The sequence below is a fragment of the Erinaceus europaeus genome, chromosome 5 (genome assembly GCF_950295315.1).
Source record: "Erinaceus europaeus chromosome 5, mEriEur2.1, whole genome shotgun sequence".
NCBI classification, from domain to species: Eukaryota; Metazoa; Chordata; class Mammalia; order Eulipotyphla; family Erinaceidae; genus Erinaceus; species Erinaceus europaeus.
The window spans coordinates 75,423,204-75,439,733 of NC_080166.1; the positions used below are offsets into that span (position 1 = coordinate 75,423,204).

The 16,530-nt window shown below is 37.1% G+C and overlaps 1 non-coding gene across 1 annotated transcript; it reads left to right on the top strand.

The window, feature by feature from the left end:
* The first annotated feature begins 14,359 nt into the window (after positions 1-14,359).
* LOC132538806 (U6 spliceosomal RNA) lies at positions 14,360-14,463 on the top strand. Its single transcript, XR_009550129.1, has one exon. It is a non-coding gene; the product is annotated as a U6 spliceosomal RNA (small nuclear RNA).
* Positions 14,464-16,530: the final 2,067 nt, after the last annotated feature.

Here is a 16,530-nt window from a genome sequence, read left to right on the forward strand (position 1 = left end):
GTTATTTATTTATTTATTGGGAGGGTAATGTTGTACCAGCAGTCACTGACATATGTATACAGTTTCATTATGTGCCAGTCTCCCAAAGTTTTATTCCTCACCTTCCTCTCCAGAGTTCTTTGCTTGGTGAAGTACACCATGCCCAGTCCATGTTTTACTTGTGTCCTCTCTCCCCACCCACCCCTATTTATTAATTCTCACTAATAAGTGAGATCACTTGGTATTCAACCTTCTCTTTTTGGTTCATCTTATTCAACATTATGCCCTCAAGTTACGTGCAAGAGGTTGCAAAAAAGATAACTTCATCATTTTTAACAGCTGAGTAGTATTCCATTGTGTATATATACCACAGGTTTTTTGTTTGTTTGTTTTTGTTTTGTCACTCAGTTGATGTTGCACATCTGGGTTGCTTCAAGGTCCTGGTGATTGCAAATTGTGCTACTAGACCATTTTAGAATCTATGACTAAGTGAACATAGAGTGAAGCACAAGACCTACAAATCAAGTTACATTCCTAGATTTGAAGATCGACAACAGTTTAAAAAATGAGTTACAAAATACAAAGACAGTATTGAATGCAAATGGGCAGTTATCACTGAACTCTAGAATCTGAAATCTTCCTTGCTAGGGTATGTGTTATAACTGTTATCTGAACAATATGTTGCTTGCATAAGACATCGTGCAAATCTATCTCCGAAAACAATAAGGCACTAGGTAGAAGATGCTTGGTGACTCATTGCAACTAGATGTATCATCTTTTTCCAGTTTAATTGGCCAAACAAAATCACATAAATTAAAAGCTTAAGAAAACACAGTTCCCAGGGCCAGGAGGTAGGGTGCCGGCTTGAGTACACAGGTTACAAGGACACAGGTTTAAGCCCCTGGTCCCCACCTGCAGGGGGAAGACTTTGGGAGTGGTGAAGCAATGCTTCAGGTATCTCTGTATCTCTATCTCTCTCCCTGAGAGATCACCCCCTCTTGATTTCTCACTGTCTCTATCCAATAATTAAATACAGATAATAAATTTTTTAAGTTGAAAATTAAAAAAAAACAAAAAAGCAGTCCTCCCAAGCATTCACAAACAGAGGTAACCAAAAGCCAAGGTAACCTGGATATTAATGAACTGTAATAAAGGTGATACCAGCCATTAATAGATATACATTAATAGATATATTGTAATTAGAAAGAAAAATTAGAATGATACTATATAGTATATGAGTTCCCTCTAGTTTTGTAAGCATGTGCATACAAGATTATACATAACAAACGAAATTTTAAAATTAACAATTCCTTTAAAGTTTAAAGATTCAATAGTAGTACTTAAGTTTCATCACTTTTGAAATTTTATTATTTTCTGGGGGGAAAATCACTTTTATTTCATTTCAAGTGTGTGTGTTGCTTTTGCTACCACACACTTTCATCCTTTCTCCTGAGCACATGATTCTATTTCCAACTTGCGTTGCTGGTGGGAGTCCACTTAGTCACGTAGGAAATTAACATTTTTAGAGTAAAGTCTTCTTTGACGTATGCCCTGGCTAAATGGTCTACAGATGTCCTTTTCTCAGAGTTAACACCAGTGAACCTGTTTTAACACATGAGATAATAGTGTCCTAACAGGAACAAACACCATTTTTCCACTAGAAACTAGAGCTAGCAATTTAGCCTAAGTGACAGCTTAAGAGGGAACAAATCCTTGCATTGCTGTCTTCTAGTTCCTGTTTCACTTTCTCCTTCCCTACCCATATTTCATAAACCTTCCACATAAACTGCTTGAATTTGAATAACTGGCTCAGTATCTGTTTCTGAAGGAAACCAAACTAAAATACAGCCCTTATTGTTTTTTCAAACAAGTTTCTTCTCTTTGTTCTCTAACCCTCTTTATGTTAGTATGATTCACACAGTTATCAAGATGAAAACCCAGCTGTCATCAGTTCTTTCTCTTTCTTTTCTACTTCTAGATATATCATAAACCCATACCTATTTTCCATTACTGAGGCTGAATCAATAGATCATGCCAAAGGAAAGTTTGATTCTTAAGACAACCTTTGTCCCTTTTATGCATCTTGCCTACTTTCTATTTATCCTTCACAGAGCTGATTGAATAGATTGAATAATCTGATTACACTACAAATTATATATACAAACTAAAATAACATTGCACCCCCACTACAGCTCTGAGGAAAAGGTAGACTTCTAAATGTGCCTTCCAATATGTGTTTTCCAACAACCTGTATATTCTAATTCCAATTTGTCACTCCAACCTCATTTCCTCTTGACTCATTCCTTAGATCATGCATTTCAATGTTACTGATCTAGCAGAAGCTATTAAATTCTAACTCTTAAATTTTAAGTTGGTAGCTGAGAGGACAAGTGTAAGAATAAAACTAAATGTAAAATAAATTAAAGTAAGAAATTTAGGATAATAAGCAAAAACTTTATTAAAAGTTAGACTATCAGGAGGCTGAGCAGTAGTGCAGTGGGTGAAGTGCACATGGTGCGAAGCGCAAGGACTGGCATAAGGATCCTGATTGGAGCCCCAGCTCCCCACCTGCAGGGGAGTTGCTTCACAAGTGGTGAAGCAGGTCTGCAGGTGTCTCTCTTTCTCTCCTCCTCTCTGTTTTCCCTACTCTCTCCATTTCTATCTGTCCTATCTAACAACGACGACAATAACTACAACAACAATTAAAAGAACAAGGGCAACAACAAAATATCTTTTTAAAATTTTATTTATTTATTATTGGATGGAGACAGAAAGAAATTGAGAGGAGAGGGGGAAGTAGAAGGGAAAGACAGGGAGACACCTGCCGCCCTGCTTCACCACTTGTGAAGTTTACCCCCTGCAGGTGGAGTCCAGGGGCTTTGAACCTGGGTCCTTGTGCGCTTAACTAGGTGCACCACCATCTGGCTCCAATTATATGACAGAATTTTCTAAATGAACTTTTGAATAATAAAGGGAGGTACAATTTTTTTTTGCAAGTACGAATGTTTTATCCTTACATGAAAATGGAAGCAGAGATGGTCATGCTATTCTCACAGTATAAACTAACTTACCTAAGAATATAGAGCTCCCTGTATCATTATCTAGCAAATGCAGTGTGATAGATATTTTTAACTAAATTTTATGGATATTACTAAGAAAATATCTATATCTTTGTCAACTTTGTGTAAATCAAGAGGTTGATGTATGACTTTTCAACCCCTATGTGTCTTAGAACAAATTGAAATACAATATAGTTCTGTAGAATACTGCACATGGAGATAGTATGTACTCAGTGTTATTAAAGTTTCATGCTGCTGCTTCTCCTCTTTTTCTTCCTCCTTCTCCTTCTCCTGCTCCTCCTCATCCTCCTCCTCCTCCTCCTCCTTCTTCTTCTTTTAATTTCCAGGCCATTACTATTGCTGAGGCAGTAGAGAAATGGGGGGGGGGGGGCGAGGAGGAGGAAATAACCACAGCACTGAAGTCTCCTCCAATGCAATAGGGTTCAGGTTTGAACCTGGGATGTATATATGACAAAAATGGCATACTATTCAAGTGAGCTATGTTGCCAGCCCATAACTAAGCAGTTTGTAATTTCACTACTTGAGAATTACCCTGACCTACTTCCTACACTTATCATCAATATTAACATTTATTTAACAAGTACTTTGTTCATTTACTAGCATCAGCCAACCGCTAAGAAATAAAGACAAACTATCCTTAATGTCAAGTAAACAGTAGACATGTAGGCCAATGATTATTAATCCCTGAGAATTGCTATTGTCTTATATGATGCACATAGATTAAGAACTAGGGTAAAGATTACTGAGAACAATGCCAAGCTGGTTGCTAAAATCAGTAACTTTAGAATGATAAATTTATTGATGTGTATCATAATGGAAATAAGAAAGTTTGTATGGATAAAATGTACAGTTGGTGCTATTTCCCCCTTTTTATATTTATTGGTTTAAATTCATATATATGTATATATATAATTTAAATAAATTGAATGGAAACCCAAGAATTCATTTAAAACTTAATCCAAGGATCATCTGTCTATTACATCAAAGATAGAAAGCTGATGTAAAGTTCACAGTAGGAAAAATCACTACTAGTATTAAATAAGATAAATTTTGAATGAGGGGACCAGGAGGTAGCGCAGTGGGTTAAGTGCAGGTGGCACAAAAACTGGCGTTAAGGATCCCAGTTGGAACCCCCTGGTCCCCACCTGCAGGGGGAAGTCACTTCACAAGTGGTGAAGCAGGTCTGCAGGTGTCTTTCTCTCCTCCTCACTGTCTTCCCTCTTCTCTTTATTTCTCTCTGTCCTATCCAATAACAACAATAAACAACAAGGGCAACAAAAAAGGAAAATAAATGGCCTCCGTGAGCAGTGGATTCATAGTGCAGGCAACTACCCCAGCAATAACCCTGGAGATTAAAAAAAAAAAATCTTGAATGAATTTTTGTTCTCTGTCTTTTATGCAAGAGTGCAGAACATCTGACCCATAGACCGCACAAAGCAATTTGATCTGGCTTGGCCCAGGCAACCACAACTTTTTTCGTAGGAACATACACTGTTAATTTTTGAGTTGATAATTTGGAATTGACCACAGATATTGTTATAAATGTCTAAGTGGCCTTTGGCAGAAAAAAAGTCCCCATCCATACTTAACGGAACATTAATCCTGCATATGTTTGCATTCTTTCATTTCCATTTTTTCATTTTTACTCAGTAGTTCTACTCTGGAAATTTACGTTTGCCTTAACATTATTGATCCAAGTTTAACTATCAATAGTCGATACATTTTTTAAAAAAGCAAGTTTTTTTTTGTTTTTTGTTTTTTTTTTTTATGAGAGCACTGCTCAGCACTGGTTTATGATGGTGCTGAGATTGATCCTGGGACCTTTGGTGCCTCAGGCATACAGGGCCTTTTTGCATAAACAGTACGCTATCTCTACAGCCCTTCAAAAGAACTTTGAAAATATGACATTATAGAAAATATAAAATCGGGTCAGGTGGTAGTGCACCTGGTAAAACGCATACACTACAGTATATAAGGGCCCAGGTTCAAGACCCTGCTCCCCACCTGCATGGGGAATGTTTCACCAGTGGTGAAGCTGGGCTTCAGGTTTCTCTCTGTCTCTCTCCCTCTCTGTCTCCCCCTTCTTCTCAATTTCTGGTTGTCTCTATCCAATAAATAAAATAATATTTTTTTTTAAAAAAGAAAATATAAAAGCAACGGAGTTGTCTCAGAAATTTCATAATCAGACATAAAATAAGCCATGGAGTATATTAGTATCAATGATTCCATACCAATACATTAACCGTACTGTAAGATAGTGATGTTTCCTTAAGTGAGAAAAGAATGGAAATAAAATAAGCCATCATAAATAATCCTTCAATATTAATACTATAGTTTTAGATCTCAGAGGTTTGATTCCTATTTTTACTGTACTTAGAAATAAAGGAAAAGTGAAACCTTGGAAGAATATATAGAATAAACGCTAAAACTGTCCTTTTGTTGTTGTTGTTGTTTAGCTTTTACTGTTTTTCAAGATACTTAAAATTCATTTTCCAAACAAGTATAGTCCACCATTTTCAATACCTAACAAGATTGGCCACTTTTTGCCGTTCGAGTAAGATAAGTAACATTTTGCAACTCACACATTTTTCAGTGATGGTCTCTAAAGACAATCAAAGATAGAAGTGAAGGAAGAAATGTTGCATTTGACTCAGCCAGAACCCTAGTAAAGAGCTATGTCTGATCAATACAGACCCTATTAATTCTGATCCTAGACCGATGATTGTTGCTTCTATTCCCTCCCCAGAGTTAAATTACTTTGAAACAGAACAAAAAACTACTCAGAAGGGTTAGTCAGAAACCACAAAAAATGTTTTCTTCCTAACAGTCTAGTTATCACTGAATTGAACACAGAGAAAAGAAGAGAATATGACTTTACAGTGTATATTTCATGCCACAGACACCCCTAAAGTGCACTATAATGGAGGTAAATATCAGTTTGGGTAATTCTGAAGCTGTTAGGTAGGTGCCTTCTCTGTGTCAGTTTGCCCTGGGATATTAGAGCCCATTTTGTTGATAGGCAGAGTTTTGGCTGGGACCCTAAGGATATTCTTTACACTTCTAAGGAGAAATGCTTTATTCCACCCATCTAACCCCCACCACCACCACCACTACCACCACCATTTCAACTGGAAAAGCCACTAACTCTGCTTTTAAATAACTAAAACGTACAAAGCTAGCCTACAATGGGCTAGTTAAAGTGATTACTGATCCCTAGGTGTTCACCACATTGTTACTGTAACAGTCACATAAACATAGTTACAACTAGCTGTGAAAAGCAGAGATTAGTGTAACCTAATTGGAGATTTGGCATACAGACTGCATTGATGGTGCACTGTTTATACAGATGTAGAAAATAAGGAATTTGAACTTGAGTTGGAAATAGGTGTTTGTCAAATTTATCCACTAAATTTATGAGAATCATAGATCAAGAAAAGAGAAAGACTCAGAAAGCAAAAAGAGTGTTCTGGGGCATGTTTAAGAAAACTCAGGGGAGTCAGGCTGTAGCGCAGCGGGTTAAGCACAGGTGGTGCAAAGCACAGGACCGGCATAAGGATCCCAGTTCGAACCCTGGCTCCCCACCTGCAGGGGAGTCGCTTCACAGGCGGTGAAGCAGGTCTGCAGGTGTCTATCTTTCTCTCCTCCTCTCTGTCTTCCCCTCCTCTCTCCATTTCTCTCTGTCCTATCCAACAACGACAACAACAATAATAGCTACAACAATAAAACAACAAGGGCAACAAAAGGGAATAAATAAATAAAATAAATTTTAAAAAAATAGAAAACTCAGTAACCCACTATGGGTCTGTTATATGATATGAACATAGAGAGGAAAAATTGAAAACAATTTATGGAAATACCTTTAAATTTTGTGAAGAATAAAGAATGTTGAAATATTTGAAACATAAAAGTGACAAGTGTAATGTTTTTGGGGAAAAAATCTAGTAGCAGCATATGAATGCATTAGAAATAGGTGACAGTGGCATGAAAGAGTTATATTGAAATTACATTAGTAACAATACATAAAAAGGACCTGTTAAAAATAATTTAGTGGGGGTAGTTGGGTGGTAGCTTAGAGGGTTAAGCGCAGGTGGCCCAAAGCACAAGGACCGGTGGAAGGATCCCGGTTTGAGCCTCCAGCTCCCCACCTGCAGGGTAGTAATTTGGTGAAGCAAGTCTGTAGGTGTCTGTCTCTCTCTTCCCCCCTCTCTGTCTTCCCCTCCTCTCTCCATTTCTTTCTGTCCTATCCAACAAAGACGACAACAGTAAGAGCAACAATAATAACTACAACAATAAAACAACAAGGGCAACAAAAAGGGAATAAGTAAATATTAAAAAAAATAATTCAGTGGGCCTGAAAGAAGAAAAATGTTATAAAATGAATGTTTAGATATGAAAAATAGGTATTGGGTAGCTGCTATAATTTTAAAACTCATGAATTTTAAGCTTTTTCTTTCTTAAATGAATTAACTGATCATTCTTTTATTCTAGAAAGGGGAAACAGAATTTGGAATGAATTTTAGAAATAAACAATATTATTGGACATTTTGAACTAGAGATAATCAGTAGGAATTTCCTGTAGAGATCGACTGCTTTATTTGTGTTCTGCCTACTCTTAGTTACTAGAGAAAACAGAATGATCAACACTGGATGTGATGTATACTGATATAATTATCCTGAATAGTGAGAAAATGGACGTACTGAAATAGTTATTTAGGCTAACAGTTTAACATGAGAGCCATAATAAATTTACAAAGAAACTGGGGGAGGGGGTGAGATGGAATTAGCTTTAAGGAACAGTAAATAAAAATCTTGTTGTAGTGAGATATCAAAACTTCTACACCCCCCCCCCAAAATGAAAGTAAACTAAATGATGGCTTTGATAACAGGCCACAGAAGCAGTACATACACTGGTCAAAGATTTGGAGCACATGCCTGTGGTATATTCAAAGTCTTTTCCAGGATTTTACATTTACCTGATAGAGTTGGCCTAGAAAAAGGAGATTTTTCTCACTCCTCTACCTCCAAGTCCATGAAATATCAGAAGGGAATTTGTATAACCCAGACATTTCCACTCTTGTGGCCAGTCTTCCCAAACCTTTCTTGGTGATTTTCATTCACTGTAGTTACATCATGATCTGTAGATTTTTTTTTCCATTAAATCACAGTGCAATTATATGTGGTTGGTTTGAGTTTTAAGTAATATCTCTTCATCCAGGAGAGAATTAGTACATTGAGATGCAAGCTGCACAGTATACCTACCAGTGACAGAATTTTAGCTAGAAGTGTACATATCACTGAATAGTGCAAAAAAGAAAATATAAATCCCTTTCAATGACAAAATAAATTAAAAAATAAACAACTAAATTACCAACAAAAGAGGTATGAACAATACTAAACTTTAAATAATAAAAGATAGGCAAGGCAATATATATATGCACATAGGTATATGTATCAAAGTCTTAATTACATGCACATAATATATATGCATATATGTATATAATCTCTAAATTAGTGGCCTGAGAAGTAAAAGAACTAGGAAACTGTGTTGCAGATACCCTAAAAATAAAGAGTTTAAATAAAAAGTTAACCTGTACTCTTTTTTTCAAGTTTTGTTGTTCATTTTGAGAATACTTTTCAAATGTCAGTCTCTTCAAACCTCCCTCTCTACAGTTAATGTTTCTTTCAAGTTTTCTACCTCCAAAATGTATGCGTTTGGAGAATATGTTTCTTATCTTGTGCCACACATTACTTATGCAACATAAATACTTAAATTGTGTTCATGCTTACAAATTGTACCCTGTATATAGCCTTCAACTTTTAATGGTATGATGTTTACCAGAGGTCACAAAAGCAAGGAATATTTTCAAATACTTTCTGTAAGTGGCCTAACATAACAGAAAAGAATAAAAGAATACATCTCTGCCTGTTCCACACACTGACTTGGCATTCCTTTTCAAAACCACCTTCTCTATCTGTGGGTGCCAGTTGCTCAGTCTCTTTGTGGGAAGAGAATGCAATTAATGTGATCTGTTGATAACTTCTAAAATCGATACTGAATGTGTTATACAATGTGTTTGTACATATTTGGGGCCTCTTTTATAGAATAATGTAAAATTAAAATAATTCAGACTGTTTTTTTTATAAGACTAACTTAGTTATCTAAAGATAACCATTTTAAATGTGGAAAGCCATAAAAGCAGCCTTTTCAGAAGAGACAACAGAAGAAAAGAGGGGGAAAAAGCAATTATGTTTTTATATGCAGAACACATTTGTCCCAGAGAGAATATTGTAGGCATAATTTCATCATTTAGTTTTATTTACTTGTAGTTTATTTTCTTGAGACAAGTATTGGCTTAATTTGAACAGATGGATTAATGCTTTAGATAAAGCATTTGGCTACAAGCTATTTGGTATTTTGGTTCTTTAGAGCTCTTCACTATATCCTACTACCAATCCATATACAGAATTGCCCATTCAAATCACTGATGCATCCTGAATAAAAATATGTGAAAATATAAGTAAATTGTTTGGATGTGGGCTTTACAAACTGAAGTATCAGTATCCTATTTTGTTTAACTTACAGTATACATATATGCTGAGGATTCACCCTGTATTATATTTGTTTTGTTTCTTAAAGTTTACCAGCAAGTGATATTATTCCATATTAATTCTTTGCCTTTTGACTTATCTCATTCAACATACCTACCTTCAAGTCCTGTCAAAGATATGTTAAAGGAAGTACTTTGTCATTTTCAACAGCTCCATAGTGCTCCATTGTATGCATACACCACAACTTTCTTAGCTACTTATCTGATTTTGGATATCTGGGTTACTTCCAACTTTGAGATATAATGAGCTAGTCTGCTATAATCATAGGTGTACATAGGTGTCTGTTTCCTTTCAGTATATCTCCAGGAAAGGAATTGTTGGGTCATAGAGTAAGTCTCCTTCTAGCATTCTGATGAGTCTCCAGACTGTTTTCCATAGAAATTGGACCAATTTACATTCCCACCAGTAATGTGGAAGAGTTCCTTTCCCCTACAGTGTCTCCAATAGTTGGTGTTTCTAACTTCTCTGGTGTATGACATTCCCACAGCTATAAAGTGGAATCTTATTATTGTTTTTACTGGCATTTTGCTGCTCATTAAAACTTTGAACTTTTTTTCGTATACTTCTTGCCATTTTGGATCTCTTTTTTTGGAAAGTCTGTCCATGTCCTCCACTCACTTTTCAATGGGGTTATTTTTTTCTCCGATATTGAGCTTGCTACAGCTTCTTTAACTATCTGTTGTCAGACTTTTGGATTGTTTCCAGATGTTGGCTATTGCAAATTCAATGTCATGAATGTAAGTATTTACTGGATTTTTAAAATAGATGTCTTTGTGTTCTTTGAATAGATGAATGCCTAGGAGAGAAATTACTCGGTCAGATGGTAGGTTGATTTTTTTTTTCTGGTAATTTTTTTAAATGAGGGATATTCTATGTATATGAATATGTAAGAATAGAGAATGCAAGAATATATAAAAAATTCAATTTCATAGTACCTTTATAGAGATATTTACAAACCATTCAGTTCACTGATTCAAAGTATATGATTGAATGGTTTTCAGTGTTGACTTGCCGTAATGCCATGACACGTTTCAATAGAAAATACGCCTTGACTTTTCTGACAACCCAGTATATTCATAGAGTTGTATAATCAATACTACAGTGTGTATGAAAAAAACAACAGGAAAAATATGAGCACTGACGTTATAATGGGATGTTAGAAATACAGTTATCTGAACCCGATGGAACTTGGAACCCTGTAGCCAGGCACTCACATTTCACAAACAATAACCTCCACACATCACTTTCCAGGAGACAGGGAGGAGGTGGCATGTTCCGCTATGTGTCCACATCCAACAGCTCTATCTGTAAGAAATGCCAAGTGGCAGCAAAATGGGCTGAGTGTACAACATGGTTGAGGAGTCACGTGAAGTGTCCCTGGCCACATTCTCGAAGGCACAGAAGGATTGGACCAGACACACTCCTGGGTCCAACTGGTAGCGGGGCATACCCCAACTTTACAAGTGAGGGCCAGGGGATCCCCACCAACAGGAAGACGAAATACTGCAAAGTGACTTTGACTATAATCATGACCAAGGTTGAACCCCAGGTTGACCCACCCAAGGGCTGGTTGCAGCAGGTGGACAGTTACTACAATGAACTGGGGGACCGAGTCACAATCCAAAGGACCATGATGGACATGCTGGACTCCTGGGAGTCTGCTTCAGATACTGCAAGTCTGAGATTCCCAGGTGTATCAGCAGCAGCTCTGGAGGCAGGGCAAGAACCAGCAGCACCATCGTCATCATCTTCAGCCACAGCACTGGGCTCACAATGTGAGTATGTGCCTGTCTTCCTGCAAGTGGACATTTACTACAATGACCTGGGGTTTCGATACACAATCGAAAAGACTATGATATATGAGCTGATCTCCTGAGAGACTGAGTCAAAAGCTACAAGTTAGAAATGCCCAGATGGAGCAGAGGAGGCAGAGCAGGATCTTCCTGCAACAGCTGGGAGCCACCACCATCATCATCATCTTCAGCAACTTTAGCAGAAGGCCCAAAGTCTGATTCTCCTTGGCTCCCAGCCCACAGGAGGGAGCCTCCCTCCTGCTTTTACTCGTCTGGGCTCAGCTCATGAGTTGACAACTTTCAACTATTCCCAAACCAAAGATGAACTTTCTCCTGATGTTTTATTAATTTGGTTTCTGGATATTTTATTATTCATTTTCCTTTTATTGTGATTTTCCCTATTTCAGATTAAATGTCAACCAAATAAATTCTTTTTATTGAAAGTTCAAAGCATAATGATATATTGTGTTCCATGTAATTTTTGTCTCACTACTAATAATTCTGGCACTTAATTATTTGAGATATTAGCTTCAAATATTATGTACTTTTTAAATTTTTTTATATTTATTTATTTATTTCCTTTTTTGTTGCCTTTGTTTTATTGTTGTAGTTATTATTGACATCATTGTTGTTGGATAGGACAGAGAGAAATGGAGAGAAGAGGGGAAGACAGAGAGGAGGATAGAAAGACAGACACCTGCAGACCTGCTTCACTGCCTGTGAAGCAACTCCCCTGCAGGTGGGTAGCCAGGGTCTCGAACCAGGATCCTTAAGCCAGTCCTTGCACTTTGCACCACCTGCGTTTAACCTGCTGCACTACCACCCAACTCCCATATTATGTACATTTTAAACGCACAAGTTCACACTGAACTCATTTGCATGCTACCTTATCACAATCCCCACCAGAATCCAAACACTCCCCACCATAGTCCGTTTAGTCCTCTTATCTATTGAAACTGAAACTGTGCTAAGATTATAGCAAATGCATACTTTACAGCCAGTGCATACTTTTTTAAAAGATTCATTTTTTTTTCATTTAGTTATTAATGGGAGAGGAGAAAGTGAAGGAGAAATCTCAGCATGTCACGCTGGCACAGGCAATGCCCGTAATTCAGCTCACGGCCTGATGCATGGAAGTCCACAGCTTTATCAACTGTCATTTCCTGTCTCATGAAAATGCATATTTTGAAAGCTATATTACCACTAGAAGATGGAAGATGGAATATGAGTCAGCAACAAAATAATATAAAACCAATATTATTGATTTGGGAAATCAAGAATAACTTTTATTCTACTGTAAGAAAAGGCATGATACAACATAAAATATGCCGTAGAAGAACTCTTTCAATGTGGGACTATGTGAAAGCTTGGTAGAGCTTAGGGAAGCTCTTCCATTCTTGGATGGAGGTCTGGAAAGGCTCCCCACTTGTTAGCCTCTCTCATCATAGAGATGAGCCAAGAGGGAAAAGTCTCCCAGACTCAGTTTCCCCTTGTTAGACTCTCAAGCTCACAGAAATCTTAGTTTCTCCCAGGTAGCAGCAGGCCACATGGCTGCCTGCTTTAAGGCTCATTCAAAGTTCACATAGTCACTCAAAGTTCACACATCAACCTCACGTTTTGATCACAGAGGAGAATGCACTCTATCATACACCTCCCCAACAACAGACAGAAAAAACCCAAAACTCCATTTTTGTGGTTCCTTGATATCTATGATTTACATCAATACTTGTTTATCTTTTTTTCTATCTCATCTTACTGGTTTAACCCCTATGCTTCTCTCAAATGCCTTTGGATAATTAACCTGCCTGCATCATGGAGAATAATTGTTTTGACCCTCATGTATCACATCAATTCTTGTCATACCAGCCCCCTACCATAGGGGCAAGTTGACCTTTAAGAAACCTGTAATTTCTGACATATTTGAAAAATATTCTTTGTTTAACTTTCTATATATACTCAAGCCCACCCTCAAATAAAACGAGTGTTTGTACCAAGATGCTCCCCGATGTCTCTTGTCTAGATCTTTGAGCCCTTTAGAGCCAAAGAGGGAGAATTGGTATAGCTCACCTACTGGCTGGAGCCAACCCAAGTGAGCCCCAGCATTTCAATATAAATTTAAAAAAGTCAAATATAGGAGAGGGGAACTGAAAAAGAGAACTGAACAAAAGATTTTCATTTAACATTTATCCTTGCTATTTATGAACTCACTCCTCTGTTCCCATGTAAAAGGACCTAATAAGAAATATATAACAAGTGGATGAAGTGAAGCATCAAGCACTGGAGAGGAAGTATCATAACTGATATATAGCTATATTTTTATGATAAGGGAATAGGAACAAAATGAGCATCTATGGTAGAGTGATTAAAAACAGAATGAGCAAAGGACCTTTTCCTGAGTTAAAAACTCAGAAGTCTATCTAACATTGAGAAAAGTAAAATAAGTTCCTGCATTTATTCAGTGACCTACTGGTAGTCCCACAATATTTAGATAAATGAGTTAAAAGCCCCTGCCCATTTGACATGAATAATATATCTGACACTTTAAGTTATATACATAGAAGCCACATGATTTTATAGTAATATTTTAATATATAAGATGTAGCCAGAATGGCAAAACATGACTGAAGTGACATAACTCTAGGGTCAGTAATATAAAGTACAATTCAGACAAATTCACTGATTGATAGGTACATTAAATAATTTGAGTTGTTGGGGACAGGCAGTGGCATACCTGGTTAAGCACATACATTACAGTGCACAAGGACACAGGCTTCACAAGTGGTGAAGCAGGGCTGCAGGTGTCTCTGTCTCTTCCCCTCTCTGTCTCTCCTACCCTCTAAAATTCTCTCTTGTCTCTAATAAAACATAAATAGAATAATTTAAAAAAATAAATGATTTATGCTCACTATGGCAGCACATATACTAAAATTGGAATGATATAGAGATTAGCATGGCCCCTGCACAAGGATGACATGCAAATTCATGAAGCATTCCATATTTTAAAAATAATAGTTTAAGTTGTTAAAGTCAAAATTAATATCCATTTGACTATATCATCCATTTTATAATAGTAACTGAACAAAGTTGACAAATGTAGATTTTGAAACCCACTAGGGATTATAAAATAAAATCTATCCAGTAAAACAGGAGAATACTTCCCAAAGGAAATGTTTGAATTTTATTAAGTACAGCAACAACAAGAAGACAAAGCAATGTGTTTTCATTACAGAGAACACATTTTGAGATACCATCCTATGCAGTGTGATTTAGACAGTAGTTGAGAAATTTACACATTGGATTCAGACTAAAAATACTCTGTGTCTTTGAGATAATCATCTTAAAGGGCTATTGTCAATGCATTCAGAATCATAAACTCTCGGTGTCAATTGCACTGCATTCTAAAAACACTCGACAACTTTCACTGCAATCTACTGTAAACAATTCTTCAGTCCTGCAGCAACTTAGTTAGTGTTATCAGCAAAGATGTGAAGTGCTCTATAAAGGTAAACCAGATAAAATGGATCAATATGGTCTCTGGTTATATGAACCATGTAGCAGATGAGAAATGTCATGATGATACAGACTGGATAGCTGATATTGTCATACTGAATGGTTCATAGAAGCTTCAGGGAAAAAAAAAACATGCTTGTAAAAATGTCTGCAGTTGTTTTAGAATAGGATAGAAATCTTGTCCGCAAGCTCTCCATGATGACCCACTAACATTTAAAGCTGTACATTTGATGTTTCTTCTTCGTTTTTCTGAATGCAATCTGAGGTTCTATCTCTTCAGCTATGACATAGTTTTTGTTTTTTATATAATTAAAAAAAATTTTTTATATTTATTTTTCCCTTTTGTTGCCCTTGTTATTTTATTGTTGTAGTTATTATTATTGTTGTTATTGATGTGGTCATTGTTGGATAGGACAGAGAGAAATGGAGAGAGGAGGGGAAGACAGAGAGGGGGAGAGAAAGATAGACACCTGCAGACCTGCCTCACTGCTTGTGAAGTGACTCCCCTACAGGTGGGGAGCCAGGGGCCTCGAAGTGGAATCTTTACGCTGGTCCTTACACTTCACACCACATGCACTTAACTCACTGCTCTACCACCCGACTCCCAGCTATGATATAGTTATACAGGACATGATTGGAGTGTTTAAAACCTGTATTCCTTCAAGGCTGTCCTTTTCACTTATTGAGTGTTTATACTGTTATCCCACAGCATTTCTACAATCAACTAAAAGACACTTATTGTCCCTATGACAATCTTTATAAGAATCATCAAACAAGTAAATGCAGTAAACTTATGGTTACTATAATTCTAGGTGTCTTTCCTAACTTGAAGTCAGACTCCATAAACCTGGTACCAGTTTGGATAACACTGAGCATTTTAGCAAATGGGAACAAGTCTAAGTTCATCAGATGAAGAAAGTAAAAAGTTGTTTCAGGTCAACAGTCTGGCTCATTTGATAATGGCCTTTTGGTCAATACCAGGCTACCCTATCACTGGAGGCCCTAGTCAGGAAATCTTTGGAATCCCACATAGATACCATGGGCCTAGACCTCTAGTAGATAACTCTCTCCACCATCACTGGTCACTTCAATCAGGAATGACATCATAAGCCCACCTGTGCGTCACTCCAGGACCTTGCCCTCAATGTACAGCAGTAATGGTAGTAAGGACTGTCCCACTCTCCAAAGGGAGGATAAGTCTGTCTACTCTGCCACTCAAGGAACATGTTCTGAAATGAGTGCAACCTAGAATGCTCCCAGCTGTGACCATGAATTGTGAGCTCAGACTGACCTGGACTTGGAGGTTACACAGGCTCCTGTGCTAAATCTGAATAGATATGGGTATTGTAAAATCATCACGTGGTACTGCTTAGGGTTAAACAAATGAGAGATTTATTCATAAAAATCACTGTGAACATAAGTCAGAAATGTCTAGTTGAGAGAGCAGGCAAATGTCCATAAACTAAGATACCCAAGACAGCAACTGGAAGACTTTGAGGAGGAAGATCAGTCTGGAGCTATGCCAACAGGAGAGTGCCCTAGGTATTCCATAAAAGGGC